Raw genomic sequence first — 12,170 nt, 5'->3', positions numbered from 1 at the left:
TCCGCAGAATAGCAGGCAGGTGGGTGTGGGGCAAGGGCAGGGTGCAAGAGGTGAGGCTAGCAAGCTGGGCACCTCCGATCACGAAGGCCCCGTAGGCTGGCGCAGAAGCCTGGGCACGTCCTGAGGGCGCTGAGGAGCTGCAGAGAGGCAACAGGACCTCTCTGGGGAGAGAGGCCCTTGGATTGAAGAAGGGAGCTTAGCAGAGCATGCCCCCCTAAAGTCAAGGTTTCCTGAAGGCTGCTGGACCACAAATGATGGGCACCTTCTCTGCCCAGCCAAGCGGCCTCCGCCTCTGGATGTGGGAGCTGGGCGCCCCCCGCATGTGCCGCTCCGGGGTCTCCATGGTCCCTCCCCTTCTGCAGCCAGGCAAGGGCTACTTCATTCATTCATCCACATGTTCCCTGCACAAGCTCTAGGAATGCCGGGGGCCCAGGAATAGAGACTCTGCCCTTAAGGGAAGAGGATGAAGAAATCAGTCAGAAAGGTAAAAGGCAGAAGATTCTAGATGCACTGGGTGCTGAGAGGCTCAAGTTGGGGAGAAAGAGCACTTAAAAAAAAACAAACAAACAGTGGAATTGTAAACCACACTCGAAGGTGAGCAGGGGTGGCTGGCCGCAGGGAGGACAGAAAGGGCTCTCCGGGGGAGAGGAGGGTCTAGGCAGACACATGGAGACCAGAACCCCGGTGGGGGAGGCTTACACGAGGGGGCGTGGCTGGGAAGCCAGAAACCGAAGCAGGTGGGAGAGGCCAGCCAATCCCCAAGGACACGGGGAGCTTTTGGAGGAGACGGGCCTGCCCATTACCTGTGCCCGTGGTGATGGGGTTCCCCAGGAAGTGATCGCCTGGGGCTTCGGGCCATGCACCTGGCAGCTGGCAGGAACTGAGTGCATGGGGAGAGACTGGAACGGGGAGCAGGGGGGAGGGTGGCCTGAACTTGGGTGGTGCCATGAGGACCGTGAGAAGGGAACAGTCTCCAGAGAGGTGACAGGAGGTCAAACAGGTGGGACGGGCGCAGAGCTTGGACGTGAGGAGCCGGGAGGAGCAGGAGTACAGGTCTCGGGGGTGTGACTCGGGTGCAGGATGGAGGATGGTGGGGTGCTGTATGCGGGTGCCTTTGGCACGTTGTGTAGGTGGTCTGGGCCTGGGGGAGAGGCACAGGAGTTCCTCGAGAGCAAAGCGAGAAAAGGAGGCCAAGGAGGGAGGCCAGGGGGTGGCGGTATTTACCAGGCAGGTAAAGCAGGCAGAGGGTGGAGACAAGGAGCCAGCAGGGGGGACCAGCCAGAATGATGTCTCCCTGGCCAAGCTGGAGATGGGGGAGAATCACCCCCACAGTCCAGCACCAGCAGGAGAGACAAGTCCATGGGACCATTCCCACCCGTTGTGCTGTTTTCACCATCCAACCCAGCAAAGTCTTTTTTCTGATAATAATACTCAGCTTTGGTGACGATGAGCTGAGCACTTCCTGCGTTCGCTAGTGGAGCGTAAAGTGGCACAAGCTTTCTGGAGAGCCATTTGCCAAAATAGCTCAAGATCCCATATGACACAGCACCCAGCGCTAACAACACGGTGGTCGCACTTCAAATTTTGTTAAGAGGCTCCCTCTCCTGTGGAGGGTTCTTCACACGCTCCTAAGAGGAAAAACAGGGGCCCGGGAGCCTTGGTGGTGACGGATCTACCTGACACTTTGATCGTGGTAACAGTGTCACGGCTGTGTGCACAGGCCTCGACTCTTCAAATAATGGACATAAACCCATGCAGGTTTTTTTTAATATACAAATATGCTGCAATAAGGCTGTTTTAAAAAGCAGAGGTTGGGGAGCCTCCCTGGTGGCGCAAGAGGTTTAGATGAAACCTATGAAGCTATCCACAGCCACTGCAGCATGAGTTCTATCCCAGGCCAGGGAGCTACCCACATGGCGCGGCAGACCTCTCCTGTAGCGCCTGCTACTCCCCTCAGCAGTATACTTCGGTCAATCTGCCTGTTCTGTTCCCCACTCTGTCTCTGGTGGATCCACTCACCCCCCACACCTCTGGCCTGTACCTCAGCTCTTGTATGCAAAAATAAATCTTTAAAAAATAAAAAAAAATAAAAAATAAAAAGCAGAGGTTAAGATCCTTGAAAAAAATTCCAAACATTTAATTAACCCCAAGATTCCCCCTCTGGGACTCCATCTTCGCACAAAGATGTTCATTCTAACACTGTTAACGGTGAAGTATATATTGAATATGGATTTCATATATTGGCTATTACGGATTATGCATATACATACACATGTAATATGACGTTAATATAATAGAAATCCAAAAATTGAGCCACTCTCCTGCCTGCCCGGGATGCCTCCCTGTGCAAAGCAGTAGGGGCAGCTGCCCCCAAGGCTGCGCCATAACTATACAGACCTCTCTCTCAGGAAACCTGCCCCTTTCAAGGCAGCACTTACAGCCCACTTGTGACTGTGCAAGTGTCCTTTATTCTTCTCTCCCTTTTGATAATAAACCTGCCCTTTTGAATAAGAAATAAATAAATAAATCCAGAAACTGTTTTAATGTCAAACTAAAGAATGGTGAAATAATTTACGATGGAATATATGAGGCCATTAAAAATTGTGTATTCAATGCACGTTTAGTGACACAGAAGAAAGGGTGAGAAACAGGCACAATTATGTGGCTCCAGCGTGACGATGGGACCCCGTGAGTGTGGGTGTACACTGCACATGTGAAAAAAATCTTAGTGAAAATTCCTCGCTGGTGAGGAGTTCTTATTTTCCTCTTCATGCCTCTTTGCTTTTTTTCTTTTTAATTCTCTACACTACATAGTCATTATTTTCCCCCAATTTTATTTTGGATTTTTTTCTAACCTTCAGAAAGTTGCAAGAGGTATACAACCCCCTCTACCCTCTCCCCTTCCCCCTCTGTCTCCTGGACCAATTGAAAGTCACACCCTAAATACTAGCACATAAGTTCCAAAAATACGTTCTCCTCCATGCCCAGTACGACCATCTCACATTCAGTGCATTTTGAAATTTCTGCAATCATCCCAGTAACACTTATCCTCGTGATTTTTTTGGACCCATGACCCAAGAGCTCACCCTGAAATCAGTCGTCTCCTAAGTACTTCAGCAGGTGTCTCCTAAAAGCAAGAGTGTCCTCCTACAAAGCCACACCACCTTTATCACCAAAATCCAGGGAACTGACCGTGTGTTCAGTATTACAAATGAGTATTCAGTCCGCACCCAAATGTCCCCAGTATGGCCTTTGGGATTTTTGTGATTCAGAATCCAGTCTTCAAGCTGACTTAAGCCTTTATCCTTCCATCTGGAGCAGTCTCCCGGACATTTCTTCTTCTTTCTTTAATCTTTCACAAAGAGGCCCGGCTAGTCAGTTCTGAAGAATATTCTCTTTTTTTTTTTAAGCATATTTTTTCCTCTGACCATAAACTGCTTGGCCTTAAAAGCACCTTTTCATTTTATTTTATTTTTTTAAGATTTATTTATGCATACAAGAACTGGGGTGCAGGCCAGAGGTAAGGAGGGGAGAGGATTCACCAGAGACAGAGTGAGGAACAGGATAGGCGGATCCACTGAAATACACTGCTGAGGGGAGCAGCGGGAGAGTCTGCTGCGCCATGTGGGTAGCTCCCTGGCCGGGGATCAAACTTGTGCTGCAGTGGCTGCCAATAGCTTCATAGTGCTGAGACTTAATCCCTTGCGCCACCAGGGAGACCCTGGAGAATATTCCTTAACAGAGACTCATCTGAAGATATTGGCAGGTAAGCATTTGGTTAGCATACCTCTAAGTGGTGCTTCTTCCTCAGGGACACCACCAGAGGTGCCTGATACTGCCTTATCCCAACAAAGTAAGTTTAAAAAGAATCTTTTGGTTGGATGGGTGCGATTTCCCCATTTGTAAGGCTATCTTTGGTTCTTGGTAATTAAAAAGGATTCTGTGGATGGTTTTTCCAGACTGAATGACTAGCCTAGTCACGACGGCCTTTTCCCTATGCCGGTCACATGCACAGGTGATTTCTCCCCAGTCAATATTCTGATATTGATTATCAGATGTCATTTTCTGTTTCCCTCCTCCTTAATGGACACTCTTCTATCTGGAAGAACCGGCCCTTGTTCTGTCTGTTTTTTAATTCCTTTTTTAAAATCCAAGGATTCTTTGTTTTTATTCTACGAGCTGTAACCCATTCCTGTTCGTCATCATCTTGATCTCCGTTTGTCTCAAATCTGTCACTTTCACACTGACTCCCGCCAAGTGGAGCTCATTTTTTTCTGGCTCAGCGCAAGGCTCTTGGCGTAGAGTCGACTCTTGCTACTTCATCCATCCATGGGCCACAGAAACAGCTTCTCAACTCTGGACCCCTGGAGACTTCAAGGTCAGCGGGCAGCATGAGAAGCTGCAGCATCTGGGTGGACTTTGGGGTTCTTTCTCTCAGAAGCACCATGCCAGGATTTCCGTTCCAGGGCATTGCCTTGAGCTGCTACTTGGGGGGCACAGGCACCCACTTGCCTAGACGTTCCCACTCACACCTCCATTTAATTCTTGCACACAGAAGGAGATTAGTTATAGTCCAGAGATGGGGACAAAGAACTCTGTTCTTTTGTAACTTCACCAAGGAAAGGAAAAAAGGGGAGAATGGCCTGATTTCAGGTGGGGGGAGAACAGCAGTGCCTGCGAGTGTGTGTGCGTCCCCAGCTGCCCAAGCCTTCGCATTCCCTTTCTTCTGCTTTGCCTTGCCTTTGCCCCGGTGGCAGCACAGTGTGCTCGCAGCAAAATGCACAGACTGAAGATACGGCTGTGTGGGTCTCGACACGTCGGCAACCAGCACCCTAACCAAGATACAGAACATTTCCACCACCCCCAGCAAGTTCCCTCCGGCTGGTCCATTCCTTGTAAAGGCAACCCCTTTCTCTGTCTAAAAAGTCTAGAACCTCACATAAACAGAATCGCACAGTGAACGTGGGTTCTTCCTCTTCACTGCCCAATAAAATGGTGATTGAGGGCCTCCCCGGTGGCGCAGCGGTTGAGCGCTGGGTTGCGATGCTGCCCGCGGCCTCTGCGGCGCCGGTTCGATCCCCGGCTGCTCCCCGGCCACCAGAGGAGGGTCCCACATGGCACGCAGACCTCTCCTGCCGCCCGCTGCTCCCCTCAGCAGTGTACTTAGGTCCTTCTGCCTGCTCTGCTCCCTGCTCTGGCTCTGGTGAATCCTCTCACCCTCCTGCGCTTCTGACTGTACCCAGTGCTTGTATAAATAAATTAAATAAATAAATCTTTATAAATAAATAAATAGATAAAATGGTGATTGAAAGCCTGGCAGCAGAACCACTGCCCAAAAACTGTTCCTGAGGCTCTCCAGAAGAGAGGAAACAGCAGGGTATGGATGTCCCTTTTGGGTTTTCTCCCCAGATCCCTGCTCCTAGGCTGGTGACTGAGAAGGGGACCCTGATCAGGCTCACCCACTCCCACCCACTCCCCGCAAAGAAAAACACCTTTTGCGGCCCAGAAACTATGCCCGAGAAGGCCCGCTGGCCATGGCGGGGGTCTGCATACACAGAAGAGGGACTCTGACTCTGTGGGGACCCTGAGCCCCCGACCAGGGCTTTCCACCCCCAACCCCACCCTAGCACCTCGGTCTTGTCCATCTGCCTGCAGAGCTGCGAGTAGCACCAGTGGCCAGCCGGCCCCCCGCATGTCTGCTGTCAATCTGCCTGCTGCCCTGGGTTGTTTACTGGAAGCTGGCCTCCCTGCCAGGGTTCAAAGCCCTGGCCCTGGGCACGTCTGCGGCAGGAAGCAGGCCGGGCAGTAATTGGCGGCGCGCTGCGCTAAGGGCCGGCAAGGGCCCGCATCCTCCTCCAGCGTCGCCTTTGAGGGCTCCATATTGACCTTCTAAGGCCTCAGGGACTTCCTGCTGCACACCCGAGCCAGCACCAGCCACAAATTACTCGTTCCCTGAGAAATCTATTAAAAGGTAACCGAAGTTCAGGGCCCAGGAAGCTTAATGTCTTCTGTTCCCAAGAGCCACCTGCCAACTCCTGCAGAACTGACAGGAACTGAGCTAGAACTCTAAATTGGGGGGGCCAAAGAAAACTGACTCAGAGATGAGAAAAGGCTGCCATTCTTGAGGCCCAAACATGGCATCGTGACAGGGGAAGAGGCAGGACCTGGAGTCCTCTAGAGATTGGCTCCAATTTGCCTTCATGCTGTGTGACCTTGGGCAAACCACCTGGCCTCTCTGAGCCTTCCAGGCCTATAAAGGAGGTAAGAAGCCCCACCCCTAGGGTTGGAAAATAGCTAATGCACTATGAAACTCCAGGCACGTGACATGCTCTGTGAGTGTTGCTAGATCAGAAACAGACTGTATTTAATTTATCTTCTAAGCAAGAGAGAGACATGAGCCCAGCGTGACCTGCATGTGCCTGCAACCAGACCTGCATGACTCCTTGTGCCTGTAACCAGGGCAAGGAGTGGCAAGCCACAAGCGCCTACAGACTGGAGCTGCAGCTTGAGAGCAGAGGCTTGGGGGCAGGACACAGCAACCTCTGGCTTTCCCAGGTGTGGACCTCTTACCATCGCCAGCAAGGCTCCAAGTGGCCAATGAACCATGGGATGGAGGAATGAAATGAATGAATAAGTACCCACATCACTGGCAGATGTGGTGGGCTGAAAGATGCCTCCCACCCAGATGCTGCTGTCCTCATGCCCAGAACCTGTGACGCTGTTACCTTACATGGTAAAAGAGACATTGTAGATAATTTGAAGAACCTTAAAACGGGAAAATCATTCTGGATTCTCCAGTTGGGTCCTTATAAGCAAGGGGCAGGGGTTGAGTTGAATTCTTAGGTGTGCGCTGATGGAGAGACATCTGCAACAGGTGGAGGTGAAAAGAGGGCTGGGTCTCCTGGGCATTGAACTTCTGTCCTCGGGACCTGGATTGAGTCCCAAATCCAATGTATGTTTTCATGATGAGATGACGTGCTTCTGTGCCCACCTGACCTTAGGATTTAGAGGGCCCAAAACACCCGCTCATGACGGACAGCTCAATTCTCACTGTGACTTGATTGCCCAAGGTCAGGTGCTGGCTCTCTCCGAGGGTCCACTAGAGGCCAGGCGCTGATTTCTTAGGGTCAGAGTTAATGGGCCTGCTTCTAAACCCCAATTAACTAATCTTTGTTAATAGATGCATTTGATTCATTTGGCAAATTGCTCATTTCTTAAGTAACAATCCTTTGTTCATTGATTTTTGCCGAGCTGGCTTTGGGAGAATTGACTTTCAGCAAAAATGCTGAGTGGTGGCTTCAGACGTTAGACTCGGTATATGATGTTTGGCCTGGGGGATTCTTTCTTGTTCTTGGTTTTTGGTTTTTTTTTTTTTTAAGATTATTTATTTATGCATACAAGAGCTGGGGTACAGGCCAGAGGTGTAGAGGTGAGAGGATTCACCAGAGACAGAGTGGGGAGCAGAACAGGCAGACTGACTGAAATACACTGCTGAGGGGAGCAGCGGGCGAGTCGGGAGAGGTCTGCTGTGCCATGTGGGTAGCTCCCTGGCCGGGGAATGAACTCGTGCTGCAGAGGCTACAGATGGCTTCATAGATTGCGTCTTAACCCCTTGCACCACCAGGGAGGCTCCTTGTTCTTGGTTTTGCTCTCACTTGACTTTTCCCCTAAAATGGGCAGAGACCACCACTCTTCCGGTGTGGCTGCCCAGCTGGAAGAACATGGCCATCCCCAGAAATTCCAGGGGGGTTGCTGGCATCATGCACCATCTTAAAAGGGATCTCCTTGGCCAGGGGCCTGGGGCACCCTGATCTGATGAACCTGTGTGACATGCCCACCTGCAGCAGAATTCCAAAGTGCCCACTCTCCCCTATTCCCACATTGGTTACTCAGCCAAACACTAACCTGGGTACTACCCTGTTGGTTAGTTGGTTAATTTAATTTTATGTATCAACTTGACTGGGCCAAGTATCCAGATGTTGGTAAAACATCATTCTGGAAGTTTTTGTAAAGGTGTTTTTGAATGAGATTAACATTTAAATCAGCAGACTTTGAGCAAAGCAAATTAACCTTCATAATGTGAGTGGACCTCTGCCAATTAGCTCAAGGTCTTAGAGAAAAAGACCAACTTCCCCACAGTAGGAAGGTCCAGCCATAGACTAGGGCTGCAACTCTCTGCCTGGTCTCTAGACCACTGGTCTGCAGGTTTTAGACTCGCTTCTGCCATCACCTGAGCGGATCCCTAGAAATAAATCTGTGTGCCTTTGTGTGTTTCCGTGTGTGTGTGTGTGTGTGTGTGTGTGTGTGTGTGTGTGTACGACACCCTGTTGGTTCTGTTTCTCTGGAGAACTCTGATATGTGGACTGTGTGATGAAATTAAGGTCACTAATCAGCTGACCTTAAAATAAGATTATGGTGGATTACCCAGATGGCCTGATGTAATCACATTGGGCTTAAAGGCAGAAGCAGCAGAAAGGAGATGCGACAAAAGTGGGGAAATGTAGCAGAAAGGGACAGCGGAGCAACGTGAAGGGGGAGCGGGCCCTGACCTGTTCTGCTGGAGGAACCACATAGCAAAGTGCAAGTAGGAATGTGGCCAAGGGGCATGAAGAGCTGCCCTGATTGACAGCAGCCAGGAAACCGAAACCTCAGCTCCACCACCACAGAAACGGGATGTGGCTATGGGCTGATAAGCGATTTACTCCCAAAAAGCACGCTGCCCTGCCCACACCGAGCTTCACCTTGAGACCCAGAGCAGAGAGACCAACTGAGCCAGAAGAGGAGCGTTCTGAGCTAGGGCTGCTACCTCAGAGTGTGAAATTCTCGATTTGTGTTGCTTTAAGCTGTTATGTCTGTGATAACTTGCCGAGACAGCAGTAGAAAGCAAATACACCACCTGTGAACAACGGGGTGGGGTTGTTATAGGACAGGGAGAGGGGCAGCCCAAACCCCGCAAACCTGCCTATTCTAAATGGGTTCTGCCATCCGCCGCATCAACACAAAACACAGGAGACTTCAATGGGAAGGAACTTTAATAAAACTAAGAAACAATACAGGAAAGGCAAATTTAGTTTCTAAATGAAGCACCCAAAGTCACCCTTCCCCTGTGGGTAAAAGTCCATCCATATGGGATTGGCCCAGAGCAAGGCCCCAAAGCCTGCCCCAAGTCTAAAGCACCTTCCAGTGGGGACCCACAGAAAAGGGTCACAAACAACCGGACAAGCCCGGAAGGAAAAGAGCAAAATCAACATCAAGATAAAAGCTGCCATGGTCACCTCCCCACGGGTCTCACCCTCATCTGTGTCACCCCGTCCACGACCAAAAGGCAAGCGCAGTTTCTTCACGTATCTCCTGCCTCCATCCTGCTTCCTTCCTCAGTCTCTTCTGCTGCTTCTCCTCTTCCTGCTCAGCTCCACCCTCCCTTGGGTGAGACAGGGAACCTCCCCCTTTCCTGGGGACCACCCTGTTACAGGGTCACCCCTCTAATGCCATCGGAGCCACTCACAGAAGGGGGGCTCCCCAAAAGAAAATTGGGTGCTGTTCTCAGAAGCAGCAAAAAAGGGAACTGGGCAGGGTTGGCAAGACTCCAAGATGAATGTGGATTCCCCATTGCCGAGCACCTGGACCTGTGGGGTCCCCCCCCTCACCGAGATCCAGCCCCTGCCTTCAGGCCCCATCTTAGCTCCTTCTGTTTGTGCCCATGACCGGTGCCCTCCCAACAGGTGGCAGTTGTTTCCTCTGCGCCAGGAATTTCTCCAGCTCTCCCCTCACCCTTCCCTCCATTTCACCCCACTATTCAGGTGTCCAAAACCCTCCCCAGAACGGGGCTAGCTCCCCAGGCCTGACCTGATGTAGGTTCCACATGTAAACCCTCAGCCATCAGGGAGCAGCCTGGAGCTGGGCAGGAGTTAGAGCCGGTGCTCGGGGTCACATGCTGCTCACCCAGCCCCCCTGGCTGGCAACTGGCAGGAATGGTCACAATTAGTGCTCGGCACCTGGTGGGCAATAGAGTCCCCAGGTCTCAGAAGAAAAAAGCAAGGTTCAAGAAGGTAAATCCTTGCCCCAGGCAAAAGTGACAGAAACCTAATTCAGCCAGAGCCAGGTTAATCCTGCTACCTGGTGGGGGCGGGGCTGGCCTCGGGCACCCTCTGCTCACAGACCGGCCAGGCCCTCACCTCTGACCCCCCCCTCTGACCCGCCCCCACCTCTCTCCCAGTAGCTCTTCCTTTCTGCCTCCTGGCGTGTGTCCCTCCTCTCAGCTCGGCTGGACTCCCTCCCACTTCCTGCAGGCTGATGGGAACTGCAGCCTGTGGCAGGGGCGGAAGCGGCTTCTATTTGGGGCGGCCAAGGGCCCAGATGATAAATGACACTTAAACTCCCTCGCAACCGGTGACACGGAAACACGAGTATTCCAGAGCCCCTCTGGGAAGGCTGCCTAAGGAAGGCAAGCTGACTCAGCACAAGGGCTGCCTCGGGCCCTGCCCCCTCCTCCTTCCTGCTGCCTGAAACAAAATGGCTGAAGCTTTGGCAGCCACTTTGGGCGGTTGAGCGTTGGGTTGCGAAGCTGCCCGCGGCCTCTGCGGCGCCGGTTCGATCCCCGGCTGCTCCCCGGCCACCGGAGGAGGGTCCCACATGGCGCGCAGACCTCTCCTGCCGCCCGCTGCTCCCCTCAGCAGTGGTACTTCGGTCCTTCTGCCTGCTCTGCTTCCCATCACACACACACACACACACACACACACACACACAAACAAAAATGCTTGCATGTTTAAGCCATTTTTATGCAGAGCTTTTTAACCCAAACTCAGTCCCACAACTGATGCTCACAGATACTCTAATTCATATCTTTTGACTCAGAAACCCCAGCCTGAGGACCCCAGCTCTACTCACTCTGCAAATAGAGCAGAGCTCAGAACAGCAGAGCTGCGCGCGCGCGCGCACACACACACACACACACACACGGAATGAGGGGAATGGCTGAATAGGGGCCAGGCCCATTTTTAGTGTGTTTGTGTGACTTGTTTGCTTTCGAGGAGAAGCAGGCTAGGCTCACATGAACGGTGGGTGAGAGAGGAGACTCTCCCAAAGACATGGGTGTGCCGGGCATGTAGAAAGTGATGGGTGCCCACCCCAGCTAGCTCTTGGTGGACCCCAGTTGGCCTGGCTCCCTGTCCTTCCTCACCACCCTGCAGTATCAGCCTGAACCAAAAGGGGCTTCTCTATCCACCCTCTCAGCGGTGAGACCCTGAAGGAGCTCCAAGGTTTACCCCCAGACCAGGACTGGAGACAGCCTGCCAGACAGCCTGCCTTGTCTACTGTGGGAGACGAGGAGAGAGTCAGACAGACCTGAGGCCAAAGCCCCCCAGCCGTTCTGTGTATGACCTGGGTGACTTGCTTCACCTCTCTGAACCATGAAGCCAATTCCCTCATTTCTAGATCCAGGCTGTTTTGCCTCCATCCATCCTAAAATTATCCGGCATGCACCTAAAATTCCCTCCTCACCCTCTCACCCCACAAACCCCATTCTCCAAAAACCCACCTCAAGTCAAAGCTCCCACCACACCCAGCCAAGGAGTAGTTAGCTTGGATGTGTTAACACATTCTCCGTTGTGCCAGAACATTCCAAGGTAGCCTAAGAAACAACCAAACTTGCAGGTTTTCAACCAAACACACAGAATAGACAAGGGCAACCAGGAGCACAGCACCGAGCCTGCGCCGGACAGCACCCAGGGGCGGGAGCGGACGGAGGCAGGGGGAGGGTAAGATGCACCAGGGACCCAATCAACCCCCAATCCACCTGTCCCTCCCAGGGGCATCGAGGAGGCCAAAGACACCTGAGTGCAGCTCGGTCCAGCTCTTCCCACCCCACCCCCCAGCTGCCCAGAACACCAGCCGGCTCCTACCCATGGGGCACACCCAACAGTCTGGGGGCAGGGGCAGGGCAGGGACCAGCCCAGCAAAATGGAAACTTCATTTTAAAATAATGTTAATACAAGTTATTTGATACCTATTATTATTTAAAAGTGTCTTGTTTTCATGAATGAAAGACTGCCTGCTCATTAAAACCAGAGCGGTCAGCTGAAAATGGGAGTCTCTTGTCATCCGAGGGAGGGGTCAGATTCCTCCAGGAAAAAGCAAAGGAGGGAAAAAGAAAGGCAAATGAAGGGGATTCC

This window comes from Talpa europaea, assembly GCF_964194135.1.
Source record: "Talpa europaea genome assembly, chromosome: 7".
Taxonomy (NCBI): domain Eukaryota; kingdom Metazoa; phylum Chordata; class Mammalia; order Eulipotyphla; family Talpidae; genus Talpa; species Talpa europaea.
This window is presented reverse-complemented; position numbering follows the sequence as displayed.